This window comes from Pan troglodytes, chromosome 6 (assembly GCF_028858775.2).
Source record: "Pan troglodytes isolate AG18354 chromosome 6, NHGRI_mPanTro3-v2.0_pri, whole genome shotgun sequence".
Taxonomy (NCBI): domain Eukaryota; kingdom Metazoa; phylum Chordata; class Mammalia; order Primates; family Hominidae; genus Pan; species Pan troglodytes.
Genome location: NC_072404.2, coordinates 90,943,523 through 90,963,230, shown reverse-complemented (window position 1 = coordinate 90,963,230; position 19,708 = coordinate 90,943,523). Strand labels below are relative to the sequence as shown.

General features: G+C 34.2%; 1 long non-coding RNA gene across 1 annotated transcript in view; it reads left to right on the top strand.

Annotated features, from left to right (window-relative positions):
- LOC134810545 (uncharacterized) overlaps positions 1-18,798 on the top strand; it is a 95,098-nt gene extending 76,300 nt beyond the window's left edge. The window contains exons 2-3 of the long non-coding RNA XR_010158885.1: positions 6,368-6,535; positions 16,198-18,798. This is a non-coding gene — a long non-coding RNA (uncharacterized LOC134810545). The remainder of the gene's footprint in view (positions 1-6,367; positions 6,536-16,197) is intronic.
- Positions 18,799-19,708: the final 910 nt, after the last annotated feature.

The window sequence follows — 19,708 nt, the reverse complement described above, 5'->3', positions numbered from 1 at the left end:
AGAGCCTATAACTTTAGATGAATTTTCAGACAAGCCATTGACACTACAACTGAAGATCAAGCAATTAACCTTAGCTCATCTTTGGATAAATATGACTTAAAGCAAGCATTAGAAATCATGAGGACATTCAGAAAGTAAACTGAGTAATATTCATGAAGTATTGCAGAAACATTTGCCACACTGTGAAAATAACTTTTCAGGATTCTAAGTTAACATAAATGGAGTTAACAGGTAATAAAAAAATCCCTGATCGTGGGAATATTGGCACTGCCACTATTTGAGAAACAACAGGTATGCAGCCAGAAGAACTTAGTGAAGGTGACATTAACCAAAATTAAGTAAGCCGTTGTGCTTCAAAGGATGATGATGTCCTGGAGGAAATGACATTGTCAAAAAACTTCACATTAAAGGAAATCTCAAAGATATTTTACAACACTGAAAGTGCAAATAATAAAATGTGGGAAGCTGATCCAAACCTAGAAAGGAACAGGATAATTTGCTAAGGCCCAGAAAAGATCCTTGCTCCATAGCGGACAGCAAGCACTGTTTAAACTACTCCTGAAATATCCTTCTTAACAAAGAAATAAAACATTTTAATTCTCATTTACAGTGTATCAACTAAATATTTGTTATACTATTTCTATCACCTCTATCAATTTCTAAGCTATAATAAAATTTTTATGTTTTGACAAATTTTTTTAAAATACTGTAACAATTATGATTTTTCCTATGGATTATTAATATTGATTTACACAATTTCAGCTTACACAGGCATTTTTATAGTACTGCAATACTATATGAAGCAAGTACTTTATATGTATATATGATTATTTATGATTTAAGTATATATTTCACATGCCAGAGATTGTTTTACAAGTATAAAGTGTTTAAGTATCTTTATATGTTCCTGACAACATCTTGTTTTTGGTACTCATTACCTCTCACACAGAAAGTTATAAATCTACTATTTGCTCCTCCATTTTCTCATCTTGCTAATCAACCCTCAGTGTCCTTCCATGTGAATCTTTCTGAAATGCATTTGTGGTCATGTTGCAGCCTTTCTCAAAAACGAATAATGAAAACCGCCTGTGAATTTTATTAAACAACAAATATTTTCCTGCTATCCTACTTTGGTCGTGCTACCGTCTCCACCAATGCCTCGTTTCCCCCTTTTCATCTTCCATTTATTATATGAATATATAAATTCATAAATGAATAAATTAGCAAATATTTACTGGTGCAATAGTTCATAAACATTAAATCAATTAGCATTTTCCAAAATGTGATTCTTATACACAAGGCAATGTGTTAAATGATCTATTTTGGTGCTAGAAGGAAATATTAGAACTTCTATTTACATTTATTCTTTTAAAATCTCAAATACTAGAAAAAAACTGAGCTTTAATATTTAAGTAGGTATTGGCATTCTTATGGCGTTCTCATGTCAAACATTCACAAGTAGAAGGCAGGGTAGGAGTTCTGCACGGACAAAGAAATTCTCCCACACTTGTTCATGTTCAGCATATTGCAGTCATTTAGACTTCATATAAATGCAGTTGAACTGGATTTATGTATTATATAATCTTGTTTAAACTAAATCTCTCTTCACTAAATAAAAAAGAAATTTAAATTCAATGAGGCCAGAATGAGGATAAAAAGTTTGCGTGGAGGCAGTTGGGGCAAATAAATGATACTGGGCATGCTTACCTCTAGGGTTAGGAGCTAAAAATTGATCTACCCAGAAGTCAGCCAAACAACATTCAGAATTATTCAGAAGAAATCGTTGCAGTAAATATTTACATGCACTATTGTTAATAATGAATTTTAACTGTAGTGTACATTTTCACTGGAGATTTTTTGCTCATGGTAGCATGAATACATCCCAGGTGGCAAAATGTTAAAATTTAGCACCCAGAACATGAAGTCAAAATTACACAATATTTTAGCAATGTTATAAATTATGTGTACATTTTGAATCTGACAAAATTTTACCAATTCAGCAATAAATAAATAGCAAAAGACAGAAGTTCACATTTGACTGAGGTAATAAATTTTCTTCCTACAGTGGAAATTGGCTAAAAGAGATGATGTGAAATAAAAGACAAAGTAAAATGTATTGCTTGTTATCACATTTTTGTAAGTTGTAAAGAAATGTTACGGATATAAAGAAATTGATTAGAATTAACCATTTAGAGTGAAAAATTTGCTCTATAGTTGAATGAAAGTTCAGGTTTTTAAACATGTCAGTTTATGATATCTGCAATATTCTATTTTAATAATGAAAAACTTAAAGAATCACTTTCTTTGAACTACTAAAGGAAACATTCGCTAAGCAAGACGTGGTCTCATCAAAAAGTGACTACTGGAAAGAAAATATAATTTATAATTCATGGGGGAAAATTGAAGGGTAATTTTTATATAATGGTTGTTTGCCCAGAATTAATGCAAGCAAACGAAGAGTTTAAGAACTACTTATAGAAATAGCATCATATATGAAATACATTCATTTGCAATATTCATAATAAAGTTTATTACAGAAAAGATGTGAAAATTTAAGCCAGAAGCGGAAAGCAGTCATCAAACACAGATCGCACTCTAGTCTTACAACGGCACCGTCAGATGGTGCAGAGCCGGACGGGAACGAAGTCGGACGCGCCTATTCTTGGAACAAAGTCTCTCCAAGGAGAAGCCTCCCAGGCCTCTACATGGGTCGTTGCTAGCTGGTGAGGCTCGACAGTGTCCCGGGCACCGGAGAGGAGGCCGGCGGAGGAGGTGAATCGAAGAGGTCCTGAGGGACATAGGGACGGCTGAGGTGGCGGCTGGAGAGGCCCCTATAGGCTCCAGGAGGCGGTGGCTGCTGGTTACCGGGAACCGCCGCAGTGTTTTGCTTTGAGGAACCACTTTGTCGGTGTGGTGATGGGTCGCGCGCGGTGGGTCAAAAATAAAGAATATACAAAGTACAACAAACACCGCAATCTAAACAATACAAGAACAATTAGAATCATTACTCAAAAATTTTAGCGGCAAGGCAATGCAAACAAAAGCGAAAGCAGCGATAGATAATTTTATTAAAAAGCCAGAAGAAAACTACAATTCGGAATGCAGACTTGATTTACCACCAATGAAGAAAAACTTAGTCGGAGAAGTATTGGACATACCGGCACTATGAAGAGACCAGACTGATTCGACTGATTGTTAAAACACTAGCGTTTAAAGATGTAGAATTCAATGTTTTATACTTTCTTTAATAAAATCAGAAGTATTTATACTTGGGAAACAAAACAAAACCCAGATCCCTAAGAATCATACAGTTTTAGAAAGAGATCAGGCATAATAACGAAAATATTTTGTACCCTACATATTTATTTGTGATTCCCTGGCATCGTGTTTATAGAATTGTCAAATTTAAGGATGAGCTACATATTTTTCCGTTAGAAAAGGTCAAGTTTTCCAACTTCATTAATTTATTATTAAAAAAATACGATTTAATAATACAATAAAGACTATGAAATTTATTTAAAATATTTTATAATATACAATTGCTTCATGAAAGACAATAATAAGTACTTTATCAGTCCCATAAAGATAATTCTGGCATTTACTGATGAATAAGAAAGCAATTGTCATCTGAAAGAAACTCATAGTATGGAGAGGCTTATTTGAAAATGTTTCCATCATTCTAGACTTGAGACCACTACAGTTGTGTCACCTACGTAAACACTTATCTGCCTACTTGTACTGGAAAACAGAATTTTCTAATCAGTGTAAAAATCTTCCACATAAAAAATGTCAGTAGGTTTTAAACTAGTAAAAATGTAAAATGAAATACTATCCAATTGATTTGAAATAAAATCGGATTGACATCAACAATGAAGAATATTTTACAGCTGGCTATATTCAATACTTTTCAGTGTTGATAGATAAAACCGAAAAATGAGTTTATGATTTATTAAGTATAAAATGATGCACTCCTATTTACTTATACATATATTTGTGAGGGATGTTTGGGATCCTTTGTACCTTTAAGAGCCTCTGAGTATGAACATAAACTGGACTTTGATCTTTGCTATGAACATGTAATATCATATAATGTAAAATCATGTTTTCAACAAGAATAAAGCATATTAATTTTTTCCACTCCAAGTATTATGAAATAAATATTAAGTACTTTATTATACAAATACATGTATGTTTAATATTTAACATTTATTGTATAATTAATAAAATGAGTTTTAAAAGTTTGATTTATCTTTGTCATCTCATTATGAAAATTAGTAATGTAGTAATAAGTACTATCTAAAATGTTATTAGTAACATTTTAGAAATAGAAAAACATTTACTGTAGTATATTTATATCATTTGCAATATAATATGATGTGATAGGTATAACATAATGTAATACAATATTTTCCACATTTATATCATTCTTTTGCATTTATTCTCGTTTTCATGTGTATTTCATGAGCATATAAAATATACCATGCTGTGGTGCATTTAAATAATTTATGAATATAGAAATGCACATATATTGAGAGAAACAGGCTGAAAACTATTTTTCTAATAGGATGCTGTTATCAAGACTTTGGTGCTTCAAAGCATCAAAGCCTCATTTTTGAAAAGCCACCACTTCTTTGAAGGTTTCTCCTTTTCGTCCTCTTTTGGAAGTGTTTCCTTACTCTTCTGAACTTTCATGTTATTTTACTGAAACATGTTACCCACTCTGTTGTGGTATAGCCATTTTTATCCAGCCATTATCTTTGCTAGGTTACAAATTACCTAAGAGTGGATCTTGCTTAACTTTGGAGTTACTCAGCCAACAGTAGAGCGGTGAGTATACAACGAGTCCCACTCAGAAATAATACTGAATCATCTCAGGGTTTGCAAATATTTATGCAGTCATATTAAAAATAATTCTTTATTCTACTTGCAGAACAGCTTCTATTAGGTAAACAGGGATTAAAAATTAAATCACCTGAACTACTTGCCAAAAATTATCCATAGGTTACTCCACGTCAACTCTAAAGACTTACGTTTTAAATTGTTGATATATAATGATCCTAGCCTTGCTGATAATCTTCTTACCAGGTACAAAAGGGAAACAGACACAGAAGCTGAAATATGACCTATGTGCATAATCACTCAATTAAATAGAATAAAACTATTGACTTCAGTAATGAGTAACAATGTAGTGACTTGTTGGCTTAATTTGTGTAAAGATTGAATTTGTATTAATAGCCAAAGCCATGCACATGTTTGTAGACGTTGCTAAGGGCAAATGGGGAGCTGGTCTAAATATGAACATCGTCAAGACTTTTTTAATATGCACAGGTTTATATAAATTTGCAATTTCATTCGTTTTTAAGGAAATTAAGTTTAATTGTTAGTTACGGAATTTGAATCCCTGCTGAGATCCTTTTAATTCATTGAATATTTCTTTCTCATTTTCATTCTTTTGTTTGTGTGTGTGTATTGGTGTGTGTGTGAGAGAGAGAGAGAGAGAGAAAGTGATATTAAATAATGAACAAAAAACTCAACTCTTAATCTTGGATTATTTTAGACAGGATTCTACTTTTGGTATTTTTTTTCTGTAAGGGTCTTCTTTTTGTAGAGTAATTTGCTATGTAAAAATATTTATTATATAACAAAAAGTCATAAAATATTATTTATCAGTTTATTAATATTTTTAACATTTAAGTTATTGTTTTAGATATTTCTTATATATATTATTTCTTTTTAGTCATATTACATATTCTGGGAATGAGTTTCAGAATATGCCTATTTATGTTTTCCACTACAGAGGTACAGCATAATGTAATTTACAGTGACTCACAACTAAACCAAAAACAGATCTTTTCTTTCTAATAAAAAGAAAAGCAATGAAAATAATTAAGCAAATTAAAGAAGAGAGGTCTTTTCCTTGATTTTTTTCAATTAGCATTTTAAATTGTAATACAACAAACTTCATATTTAAAAATATAGCTTATGTGAGCATGTGAAATGATTTCACTGAAATGGTCAATAAACTGAAGGAAGAAATTAGCAAAATTTGCTTATGAAATAACCATTCTGGATGATAATTGTTAAATTCATGTTGAACAAAGGAATAAACTAAAGATATATTAAAGCTGGGATCTAAACTTGTACTTTCCCGCGAGTTTGTTCTACACAGTTCATCACTGAAAAACAATATTGATATGTTAAAGAAAAAAAACTTACTCAGTTTTAGATGAAACTTTTTACTCCAGTTTCAGCTTGAAACGTATCAAGACAAATAAATGGAAATATTGATAAAATATTGATATTGATAAAATTGTTCATTTTTATATTTTTCTTGATATTAAGAAGTCTTTCTGTGTTATCTCTTCAGTGTTTTCACACATTAAAACAGAAATTCAGATTTTAATTAACCCAGTGAATTTGCCTGAAAATATGCTCCCTGGAACACAACTAAGTCGTGCTTATGATAAAGATGTGGCTGGAAAGGGAGATGTCTACCGTTTTCTGAATAAAACATAAGATTTTGCCATCGATGCAAGTAAGTAATTGTGACATTTATATTTTTATTTGCTTTATAGTTATTACTTTTTAATTTTACTTTTAAAATGGACAGATAATAATTGTACATATTTATGGGGTACATAATGTTGTTTCCACACATAATGTATAGTGATCAGATGAGAATAATTAGCATATCTATCATCTCACACCTTTATCACTTCTTTGTGTCTGGAATATTCAATATCCTCCTTCTAGCTTTTTGAAACTATATATTATTGTTAACTATAGTCATACTACAGTGCTTAGTACCAGTGCTTAACACCAGAACTTATTCCTTCCACCTAGCTGCAATTTTGTAGCTTTTAACAAGTCTCTCCCTATCCTTCCTTCCCTTCCTCCTATCCCTCCCAGTCTCTAGTATCCTCTGTTCTACTTATTACTTCCATGAGATCACTGTTTTTTAGCTTCCACATATGAGTGAGAACATATTTAAAGTTTAGAATTGAAGAAAATTATTTTGTTGAACCCAAGTGGTACATTAGATTTCTTGGTCAAAATTTGCTGCAGATAGTCACATAAATTCAACACAATTTCTCAGGGGGCTTCCCATTCCCGCCTTGCCCCATATTTGTGATATCACAACATTGTCACAAGTGTTGTTTCTCGAAAACATAAAATTTTTATTCATAAAAATGACATGAGAGTCATCTCATTCTTTTTAGGAAAAAAGATATTCTTTGAAAAATAGGAAAGAGGACATATCCATTATCTATCTATCATCTATCTATGTATATAATGCATGTAAACACACTTTATTAAATTGGCATTCTAAGATATATGCAAGGCCAGCATTTTATAAAACTTCCCATTATTCCATAAGCAGTTATTATGAAACACAGTGATTATGTAAATCAATCAAGCAAATGCATTATCTATAGGATTTTCTTATATCCTCTCTTACACTTGTTTTCCAATACATGCCTGAAATATATGATAATAATATTAGAATAGGAAGAGATAATTTTGCTTTATAACAATGATAACATTTCAAACATTTATATGAAAATAAAGGGATACTACCAACAAAGCTCATCTGTGGGTTAGCATAGCTCTTTTATTTATTTTAAAACAATCCCTGTGCAAACTTAACTTTCTAGTGCATTTAAACAATAAAAACTAAAAATTAACCTTGGCTTAAATAAATAAAGTGAACTAAAAACTAAAAATTAACCTTGGTTTAAATAATAAAGTGAATCACCGTGTCTCCTAGGTCTCATACCATTGGAAAAATTTCAATTTCCTGACCTAGTTCTACCCCATCACTGAATTTCAAAAATTAATTTAAGCATCATCACATTTCAAAGTTATTTCTTAATAGTCCTAAATTCAAGCTCTGAAAAGGTTGACCAAAAATTGTTCCTTTATGGCAAGAAAGATAATAGAGTGAAGACAGATATGTTTGTACTAATTTCAAGAAAAATAATTAATACTTATTTTTTGTTTTAAAATGTTTTCGTTTCGGTACAGTGAAGATAAACAAAATAAATAATATCATTTATTAAGTTTTACATCCATGTGGCTTAAAAACTAGATAAGTATCACTAAATAAAATCACGATATGGTAGCTCTGTTTACCTTGCATTGTTTACCATCCTTGGCTCATAATCTAATTGTTTGAAATTACATTAAAAATTAACTAATTAAATGCTAAGATTGTGCCCCTTTTTAAAAGATCCCCTAGCCAAAATTCTAGAGCCAATTTTAGGTTGACTTTGCCTGTTTTCTTCCAAAGTGCTTGTGGGGAATTGCAGTGCCCATGGTAGTGAGAGATGACACTTTAGGATGGATAGTTGCATCAACCGAGTTCGATCTGTGAACACAGTGAAAGATGGTGAAGTTCTCCATTAGTTTTCTCCAAAACAAATCCTGGTCTGCTGACTACCAACCCTGATATTGTCAGTGCTTGAGAACTGACTGTGGAGTGGAATTTTTCCCAAGAAGAAGTATTAATACATTAGTCCGTGAAGGCAGAAAATACATCGTACTCCTCACATCACCCTGTGCCTAACCAGGTGGCTGGATGGTAGACTCTCAGTAGGTTCAATGAAAAAGTGGGACAGTGTCTCGCATTTAATAAAAAAAAAAAAAACACAAAAGTATTTGTTTTCACAATTAAGAATCCAACCAATGCTAAATTGCAAAGGCAAATGATGTTTCTGATGTCCTCTGACATAAGATCAACCTATTTCCTTACTATGATGTTTTTTACTCAGTGTATGATTTCTATAGTTATATACAATTTTAATTAGATGTTAATTCTGAAATGAGATATAAGGTAGCATAGCTGTTTTATTTACATTTCAGATATTTCTAAAAATGTGTGTGTGTTTATTTGTGTGGCATTCTCAGAAAATGTCAAAATATTGCTGGACGTGATTTTTATAAAGTTAAGAAAATGGCTTTTAAAACAAAAAGAATTTGATATCTTACTCACCACCCAGTGTCACCTCACTTGAATGATTTACCAGTGGCTGAACACAACTCCACACACATAGAACAAGCTCACTCTTTTCCACAGAAATCAATTCCAACTTCTGTTGATTCACCTGCTCCCTTTTCTCTCAGTCTACAGGACTGTGCTCGAAACCTCAAATTTTGAGTAAAATCTGAACAACTGTTTCCTTCTGACTGGGGTCAGATACTGGAAACCTTCCTTTAGTAGGAGAGTTGCTGATTTCTGATAGTTAGACTGCAATAAGGCCCATCGTCTCAGACGGCTGATTGCCTGCCATTCTGACCCAGGGCTTTTTATTTTTTTATTTTATTTTTGCCTATTTGTCCTCTGCTAGAAGTGATACTGCAAACCTTGGCCTGACTCCCAGATGAACCTCCCATCCTCTTTACATAACACTTACCTAATAGTATTGAAATATCTGAATCTGATTACATGGAAAATATGTGCCCCCTAAACTAACCTCTCAAGCTTCTTACGTTCTCATGCCTTTCAGAGGTGTCCTGTGAAATGGTCATGGCTTTTATATGGTAAATAAATAGACAAATAAAATCCCTTACTTTCTCAACCTATTTTGTGACATTTCCCTACCTCTCGGCTTTAACTGAAATTTGCTGTCCTATGGGATGACCGCAGCATGCCTCAAACTCATGTTATTCATTCTCCCACACATCTCATATCTCTGGGTCAGGAAGTGGGAAGTCGGCATTCTTTTCACTCCGCAGAGCTGATTCTTGACCATTGCCCCGATCCTCTTTGGAAACTCCCTTGCTCAATTGAAGCTCAGGATATTTGGCTCCTTACCAAACCGTACTAATCACTCTCCGTTGAGTCCTAAGGACTTGAATATATCACTCACAGTGTTTCTCCGTCTCAGATCCGGCCGCCATCTTTTAGGATTCTTTGATACTCACATTTTGGCCTATCCAGCCCTCCAAATTCTCAGGTCCTTTACTTTATTTGGTGTAAAGCTTACTTAAAGCTCTGTGACTTGAAAATTTACTTCCATCCATACACTCCCATGGCTGCAGTCAGAACTTCATCAGCACCCAGAACAATATTACTTCATGTTCTTAATTTTAGAATCCCACTCCTAATGCTTTTTCAATTCTTTTATTCAGTTACCCTTACTATGCATTTTATCATCTCTACATTTTAATTGTAGTCAAGGGATAGATGCTTCATCTCTGACGTCAACAATCCATTGATTTATTCTTTTGCTCTCTGTCATTACCACTTCTCTTTACTTCTGAATCTGGCAGTATAATCCATCTTTCAACCCTTCCTGGACAATATCTTCAGATAATTTGGCCTGTACTTCTTCTGTAACCTTTACCCATGAAAACTCCAATTTGAGACCCAATTATTGATGTGCCTAAGCTTATGAATACTGTTGGAAAAAAAATCACATGAGCCAGCTTCTGCACTCTAGATTTTGCTTGGCCCTAAATGCTTTTTGGTAGTTCTTCAATATTTCTCTAGTTAGATCTCTCTTTAATTTGCCAAGTTGGTTATGATAGAATTTCTCCAGTCTCATCTTAAATCTCTTATTCACCTGAAACCTTTTTCTCTTAACAGATAAAATCAGCTTACAAATTTGAGGAAAATTATAAGCAATCAAGAGGGAAATTCCTTAGGCTATTTCCTATAGTTCTTTGCAATGAATTCCTTCTTTTTACTCTTCTGTTGCAAAAGAAGATTCATGCCTTCCTTTGTCTACTTTCATTCCTTTGAGTTTGGTTGAGTTCCATATCCCCACTCCTCATATTTCTTTCTACACTGATTATCCCCTTTTCCTATATTTTCTATTCTTCTCTCCCGATTATTTTCAATAACTTTCAACTCATCTTATAAGCCTTCCCTATCTGAACAAAATTCACTCTTGCCCTATGTCTCTTTTCTTTTACTGTCTTGTCTTTTTTTTTTGACATTTTATAGAACATCTGGCATTTCATCTAACTGGTTAAATATTTTTAGAGTTCTCTACATATTTCTTACTCCTACACTTTCCATATATTTTTGAACAGAGTTGTGACAGGTCACTTCAACAAGACATGCCACCATACATAGCAATATTTTTATTGTTAAAAACAATGCCATATTTAAGTCTTCATCTTATATATAACCTCTCTTTAAAATTTAGAGGTGAAAACCACTCTTTAGTTTTTTAAACATGCTCATTTTTTAAATACTTATGGCACTATATACTCTGCTAGTTTTCCCCATATATCTCTTCTTCCCTCCTCTTCTTCCTCCTAAATTTTTCCTCTGTTTATTCTGTACATATTTGTGTTATTCAGGTCTACTTAGGTTTTCTTCTATCCATATTCTACACAGTTTACCTTGCATTTATCCCTTGACTACAAACCCATCTATGTATCCATTAACTACAATGAAAATATATATTCTGATGATCTCAATTACATAAATATGTATATATACACACACACACAAAGCTCAAACACTATGACTTAACTTCAGACCAATATATCTACTTTATAGACATATTCTTAAATATTTTAAATTGAATTATTCAAATCTGCACAGATTATTTTCTCCAAAAACCTGCCTCTAATATAACCTCTGTGTAAATTATGTAAAACAGCTCTCTCCGGAGCAGATGCAGTCAAGCTCTAAGGTATGTAGTCCTCAGCTACTCTCGCCCCCAGTCGTCATCTACTATTTTGCAGGACATCATAAACACCATCATGTATGGTAGCCTTGCTGCCATCTACCCTTCAGAAAACTCTGTGACAGGCATGCCTTACTGACTCCTTCTATCACACCTTCTGCTTCCAGTCATTCACCAAATTCTATAGATTTTAAATCCTTGGTATGTTTATCTCATGTCCATGATTACTATCTCATGTCACATCCTTATAAGCTCTTGTCTTAGTTTATTTTGTGTTGCTGTGAAGGAGTACCTGAGGTTAGGCTATTCATAAAGAAAAGAGGTTAGTTTGGCTCATGCTTATGGAGGCTGTGCAAGAGGTATGACACCAGCATCTGCTTGGCATCTGCTGAGGGCTTTTATGCTGCATCAAATCATGGCAGAGAAAGTCAAAGGGGAAGCAGGCGTGTGTGAAGAGGAACAAAATCTGAGTGGCATCCTGGCTTTATAACAACCCACCCTCTGGAAACTAATCCATTCCCTCAAAACCAATCCAGTCTCATGGGAGGGACAGCTCACACACAGAAGGCACCAAGCCATGCGTGAGAGATCTACCCCAATGACCCCAGTACCTCCCACTAGGCCCCACCTCCCAACACCACCACACTGGGGATCAATTTCAACATGAGATTTGGTGGGAACAAACAACATCCAAACCATAGCACCCCTCTTCTAGATTTTTGCACCAATGTTCTCACTTGATCCCTTCCTTTCAGAATTCCTTCACAATTTTCTCTTCACTGAAAGTAATTTTACTAATGTACATACAGGATCATATTCCCACAGTTTTTTTGCTGTCTATATATAGGTGATACCAACTATAATTCTTTGCTAACTTTCTATTTTCCCCCAAAGTAAAATCCAAGTTCTTTAAACTGACACACAATTCTTTTTAAAATGTGGCTCTTGTTTATCTTTGTAGACTGAAAAGGTACTATTCCCCATTGTATGTTCTATATTTTAGTCCAAATATGCATCTCCCAATGCAAAACTTTCTTCTCCCCTGAGCCTTTGCACATAGCATGTCTTCTGCCTCCTCTATTCTTCTCCTGACCAACTCATTCACATCTTTCCTGTATTAGTTCAGAAATAGTGTCATTAGTTCAGCATCTACCCTGTTCTCAGCATCAGGGAATATGCTCCTCTTATGTATTTTTAAACCATTTTTCTTTAATAATTTTATTTCCCTGATTGAATCCCTTGAGCACAAGGACTATGCCTGATTCAGTTGTTGGTCCTCTTGATGTAATATACACATGGATGTCCCTATGCTAATAAATTCTTAGTTGTATTTCTAATTCTTCACCCAACTCCAGATCTGCATGCCTCCTGTATCTGTTTTCTGGTGCTGCATAACAAACCACCTCAAAACATAGTGGCTTCAAACAACGCTGTTTTATCTCTTAAAATTCTGTGGGTTGGCTGAATAATTATTTTACTGTTATTACTTGAGTTCATTCATAGGGCTGCATTCCAAAGGCTTGTTCATGTCTATTACAATGGAAGTCTATGTTAACCTCTGAAACCTAATCTAGCAATGTCGTCTAAATTAACCAAAGTCTATCTTTGGCTTCTTTAAGATGCCAAAGCCTTTCGATGCTATTCCTGGTGACTCATCTACAAAGTCATAGTGCTATATAGCACTGGAGAGACAGGTTCCAGTTAGTATCACTGTATTAGTCCATTCTCACATTTCTATGAATAAAGACCTGAGACTGGGTAATTCATAAATCAAAGAGGTTTAATTGGCTCATGGTTACACAAGTTGTACAGGAAGCATAGCAGCATCTGCTTGGCTTCGGGGGAGGCCTCAGGAAACTTAAAATCCCTGCAGAAGGTGAAGGGGAAGCAGGCACGTCTTACCTGGCCAGAGCACGAAGAAGAGGAAGAGAGAGGGGGAGGTGCCACACACTTTTAAACAACCAGATCTCCTGAGAACTCTATTATGACAACAGCACCAAAAGGAAAAATCAGCCCCCATAATCCAATCACCTCCCACCAGGCCCCACCATCAATATTGGGGATTATAATTCGACATGAGATTTGGGTGGGAACACAAATCATATCAATCACATTGTAGAAAATTCTTCCCTTGTTAGCCTATTCCTCTATCCCCTAGATGAATCCAGCTGTTTATGCTGTGCCGCAAGTTGTTTGATACATTGTCAGTTAATTAGTATTCTTGACACCAAATATAAGGGGTAAAAAATCTTTCTTGGGAGTGAAGGGAGGCCCACAGGATTATTCAGTCAAGTTTTAGTTCTTTTAATCTGGCTGGAGGAGATTTAATAGAAGATGTCATAATCAATAACCATTCAGTGGTTGAACCTATTCTGTTTCTTCTAGCTTTGATCCAACATTGCATTTTGAGATTGTTTCTTGTGCTATAAGAAGGGATATATAAGCTGCACTTCAGTTTGGAAGAAATTCAGCATTGGGTTATTCATTTTGTTATGATTTGATTTTGCTTGATTCTTATTTTGTAAGATTGAAAAAGAAACTCTACAAAAATGTGTAAGAAATGTATTTGTTCCAGTGAGACTCACATTTTGTCTCTATTAAATCCATTAGCTAAGACAAGTTAGTATATATAGTTTTATAAAGTATTGCCTATGCATATTACTGGCTTTCTCAAAATTAAGAATATTTTTATTCTTCCTCTAATCAGTAGCTTTTGTGACTCAGGACTTTCTAAAAGAATCTCGCCAGGCGCAGTGGCTCACGTCTGTAATCCCAGCACTTTGGGAGGCTGAGGCGGGTGGATTACCTGAGGTCAGGAGTTCAAGACCAGCCTCACCAACATGGAGAAATACCGTCTCTACTAAAAATACAAAATTAGCCGGGCATGGTGGTGCATGCCTGTGTAATCCCAGCTACTGGGGAGACTGAGGCAGGAGAATCACTTGAACTCAGGAGGGGGAGGTTGTGGTGAGCTGAGATCGCACTATTGTACTCCAGCCTGGGCAACAAGAGCTAAATGTCATCTCAAAAAAAAAAAAAAAAAAAAGAATCTCAATGATTACATTTGTTTCTTTGCTACAACTTGATATAAATTCTTTAAAGAATGCCCAGATTAAGTGGACCTATTATTGCTAATAATAACAAAAATTTTAAAAAGTGTATTAGTGTCTGTATTATTCTTTTCTTCATCTATACAGTACGGCCCTCTTACCATGGTTTCACTTTCCTAGTTTCAGTTACTCACAGAAAATCACGTTGGTTATTTATTTTTTTGAGACAGAATCTCACTCTGTCACCCAGGCTGGAGTACAGTGGTGCAATTGTAGCTCACTGTAGCCTCAAACTCCTGGTGTCAAGCAATCCCCCTTCCTCAGCCTCCCAAGTAGCTGGGACTACAGGCACATGCCACCATGCCCAGCTAATTTTTTATTTGTGTGTGTGTGTGTGTGTGTGTGTGTGTGTGTGTGTGTGTGTATAGATGGAGTCCTACTATGTTGCTCAGGCTGGTCTTGAACTCCTGGTCTCAAGCAATCCTTCCACCTCAGCCTTTCAAAGTTTTGGTATTACAGGCATGAGCCACTGTGACTGGCCTATTTTCATTAATATATTTTCAGAGAGACAGAGCACATTCTCATGATGTTTATTAGAGTATACGGTTATAATTGTTGTATTTTATTATTATTGCTGTTAATCTCTTACCATGCCTAATTTATAAATTTAACTTTATAATAGGTATGTATGTACAGGAAAAAACATAGTATATACAGGGTTCTGTACCCCTTGTGGTTTTACAAATCCACTGGGGGTCTTGAAGTATATTCTATATGGATAATGGGGCACAACCTTACTTTCTTTTCTTATCTTCACTTAAATCAGCTAATTATTTTACACCCAGGTCTTAGTCTGGCCTAGTAGGGAATTGATTATTGTTACAATAAGTACCATATAAAAGTATCCCTTTTAAGGCAATATGCCACTTTTGACAACAGAATTCTCAGTGATACGGTTTATCTAGGTGCCAGCAAAAAAATGATGTCAAATCTATTTTATGACTTTGGGATAAACTCATAATAATTAATGAGATTGAACAGAAACAAATGACAATTTTTTTCCTCTCAATAAAAAGTAGGCATGTACTGTGATGATAATATGATCTCTGTCACTGATGGTGCTGTGATCTTTGGAAATGATTTTCGATGAAAACTTTCAAGAGACATATATGGTTTACTAATAATAGAAGTCTGAATCATGAAACATTTTGAAAAGAAAATAAGTCAATATTTAATATTTTCTATCATTTGTATATTTTGAATATTTTCCTTGTGAGGCAACTGAAATATATTTAGAACTACTTCCTTTTTTTTTTTTTTCCTTTTCTTCAACTAAAGATTCAGATGATGCTTGTTAATTGTGTGACTTTGGGTTGCCAACATAATCTCCAATTTAAGTTCTTTTTAAAGGAGTTAAAACCCGTAATGCCAAAATCTTTTAAGATATAAAAGTTATGTTTCTAAGTACCGATGGTAATTATAATTGTGGCTTATCTCTTTCATAGGTTCTGGTGTAATCACTGCTACCAAAATTTTTAATTATGAAACAGATCCAATAAGGTTTCTTCTGATAGTTGATACTGGGAGGCTCTATAGACATGATTTGACCATTAATATTATTGATGTTCCCGAATCTCCAAACTGTACTGCTGATCCCAAATTTTCTTCAGGCACAGGTATGATGCGTTATCTTCCTATAGTTTACTTCTAAAAGCTATGTATAATGAAAGAGGCCAGGCATACTCCCTCAGTGAGAGATGATTCAGTGATTCTTTAAATTATGCATATAATGTGTGTTTATATAAATACATAAAAATATGTGCAGACCTTCATGTTTGTAAGAAAACATAATCTCTCTAAGGAATAATTTGAAAAACATGTTTACCCTATAAAAATTTTCATGCCACAATTATGAGGTAGGAGAGCAAATACATTAAAAACAGCAATAGAGATTCTACAAAAGACTTGCCGTAAGAGAAGCAAGGCAGGAGAGAAACAAAATGAATAAAAGGTTTTCGTAACTTAATACACAAAGTTAAACCTTCACTTGTAAAAATGCTACAAAGAATAATTTAGTTTTAATACGCTTAAGGTTCAAATGGTATTTTAGTTTTCCAAAAAAGTAAGGATGATAGCCATCAATCAAAAATGCACAAAAATAAATGTGAATTTTAATTATAATATGATCATAGAAATAAGAGACATTTGTATTACAAAATCAAATACTGTGTAGGATTGTGGAGCGGTTGACCAAGTCAGAGATATCAGAAAAGTTTTCTCTAAAGTTTTGGCAGTTTACTTTAGTTCTAAACTCTGATAATAGTAAATAAGCAAGAGGAGGGAGAATAGCATTTCATGCAGAAGGAACTATAAGTTCCCTGAGGCAGCATAGAACATGTTGACTAAGAATAATGGGAAGTCTAGTATAATTGAAATAGGACACTAAGTAATATGGTACAAAATGATAATTGAAAAGTAATGAAGAGTATTTTAAGAATGTCAGTCTTGGTTCTAAGGGTAGTGGGAATGCTATGAAGTATTTTAAGCTGATAGATGTTTCAAATGTATCCATCTTGTTGAGTATAGAGAAAGATGAGAAGGGGACAAAGTTAGTTTAGGTGTCAGCAAGCATTGTAAAAGGCCAGAAAATAAATATTTTAGGCCTTGCAAGCCAAAAGATAAATTGAGTCTATTATTTAGGTAGTACTTATAAGCAAGGAAATAAATATCTACAATTTTTATTGATAAATTTTTAAAAGATAATAACAGTAACAATTGGGTATAATTTTGTACTACAGCTCTGCTAATGAGAGGAGTGAATTTTCATTTGGGAGGGGTTGGAGTTTCTCTTTATTGGATGGGACATTAAATACCATCAGCAAATCTCTTTCCTTACTTAGCTAACTAATGAACTGCTTAGAATCTTTTTTGACTGCAGTTTCATTGGTAATTATTTTTGTGAATAAAGTCTGTCTTCATGAAATATTTTATTTTAAATTTTCTACTTTTTCTGATCATTGTTTTTCTGTCAAGTGGGAATACTGGGATGAGTACTTAGTCTTGTTTTTCAGACATGTATTATATTCCTTTATTAATATCAAAGTTATAATGTCATTACATAATAAAAACAGTTTTTGGACACATAACTTAAAAACAAAACAATCCACACTGCATCATGCCTTAAAAATGTGTCATTCAGTTTACTTTTCTCTTCTTTTCTTGTTTTGCCATGGTGGGTGGATATGATAATTAAAAAGAATGTGGTACTCAGAATGCTGTTATAACTGGATTACTGGAATTCATGGTATTTGAGGTGATGAGAACACCATATATTTCCATCACTCAACTCAGTAGCAAGAATGCAACAATATATGATCTATAAATAAATGAGTATATATGTCTTGTTAAAACTTTATAAATACTGAAATTTGAACTCTATATAAATTTCATGTGTCACAAAATATTAGACTTCTTTTGATTGTTTAAACTATTTTTAAACCATTTTTATTTAAAGTACAAAAACTATTCTTAGCTTACAGAGCATACAAAACCAGGCAATAGTCTAGATTTGGCTGAAGGGTGGTGGTTTGGAGACCCATAGAGTAGAAAAAAGAAGACGTTCATTTCAGTCATCTAGGCAAGGAATGGTATAGTTTGGCCTAGGAAGATGATAGAGATGAGAAAAGGATAATCTTAGGACATTTTAATAATATAGCTGGTGATGAATTTAGTAGAATGAAGGAGAGAAGGGACTGGGTTTTCTAATTTGTGTAACTGGTGTGGAAATCCTCAAGAAATATAGGAAAACTTAGAAATATACCAAATTTGACCAGGCGCGGTGGCTCACACCTGTAATCCCAACACTTTGGGAGGCCAAGGCGGGTGGATCACGAGGTCACGAGTTCAAGACCAACCTGGCCAAGATGGTGAAACCTCATCTCTACTAAAAATACAAAAATTAGCCGGGTGTGGTGGCGGGCGCCTGTAATCCTACCCACTTGGGAGGCTGATGCAGAGAATTGCTTGAACCCGGGAGGTGGAGGTTGCAGTGAACTGAGATGGTGCCACTGTACTCCAGCCTGGGTGACAGAGTGAGACTCCATCTCAAAAAAAAAAAAAAAAAGAAAGAAAGAAATATACCAAATTTGGAGAGAAAAATCAAGAGTTCACTTTTGCAAAGGTCCTTTCTGATATGCCTTTGTTATATCAAAGGATAGATTTGTGTAAGCAGTTGGGCTTGGAGGTCTTACCCAGGGCTATTAATGTTTTGTAATTGAAACCATGGATTTGGATGAGATTACTTAACCCAAGAGTAGAGAATTAGAAGAAAGGAGGGCAGAGGGCCAACCCTGAGGAACTCCTACACTTAATGACGTGGGGAAGAAACTCAGCCTGCCAAGGAGACGAAGAAGGAGCTGCTAAAGTGGTGGTAGAAAAAGGGGAATTATGTCATGAATGGCAAAGGAGAATAGTGTTTCAAGAGTGCCAGTGGTTAGCAGTCTTATATTCCACAACAAGTAAAATGCATTGAGTTAACAATATCAGGAAAGTGACAACTAATGAGTTTGAGAACTATTTTATGGGTGTTATAGGGATGGGAGCCAGAATGGAGCAGATTGATTAGTGAGATTGTAAAAACAGAAAACATCTTTTTTTTTTTTAATTTGCACATAAAGTTGGAGAGAATGAAGAAACAAAATCATATGGGATTGCAAGAGTTGGGTCTGCTGGATTTCTTTTTAAAGGGAGACATGAGTAATTTTACAACATGGAGAATCCATTTGATGAGGAGGCTGAAGACAAATAAAGTAGGTGAGAAATGGGAACAAAGCACAGGTGCAATCAGTCAATCAATCATCTGTCAATCTTGTCTACCCATCTATGTATCTCCTAAACACTTACATGTCTCTATTTACAATTTCAATTTTTTATGTTTAATAAATTTGAAATGCCTTGAAGCTTTAAGATTTTTCTATTCAGATTTTACTTGCAGCTGAATCTCTGGAAAAGTACTAG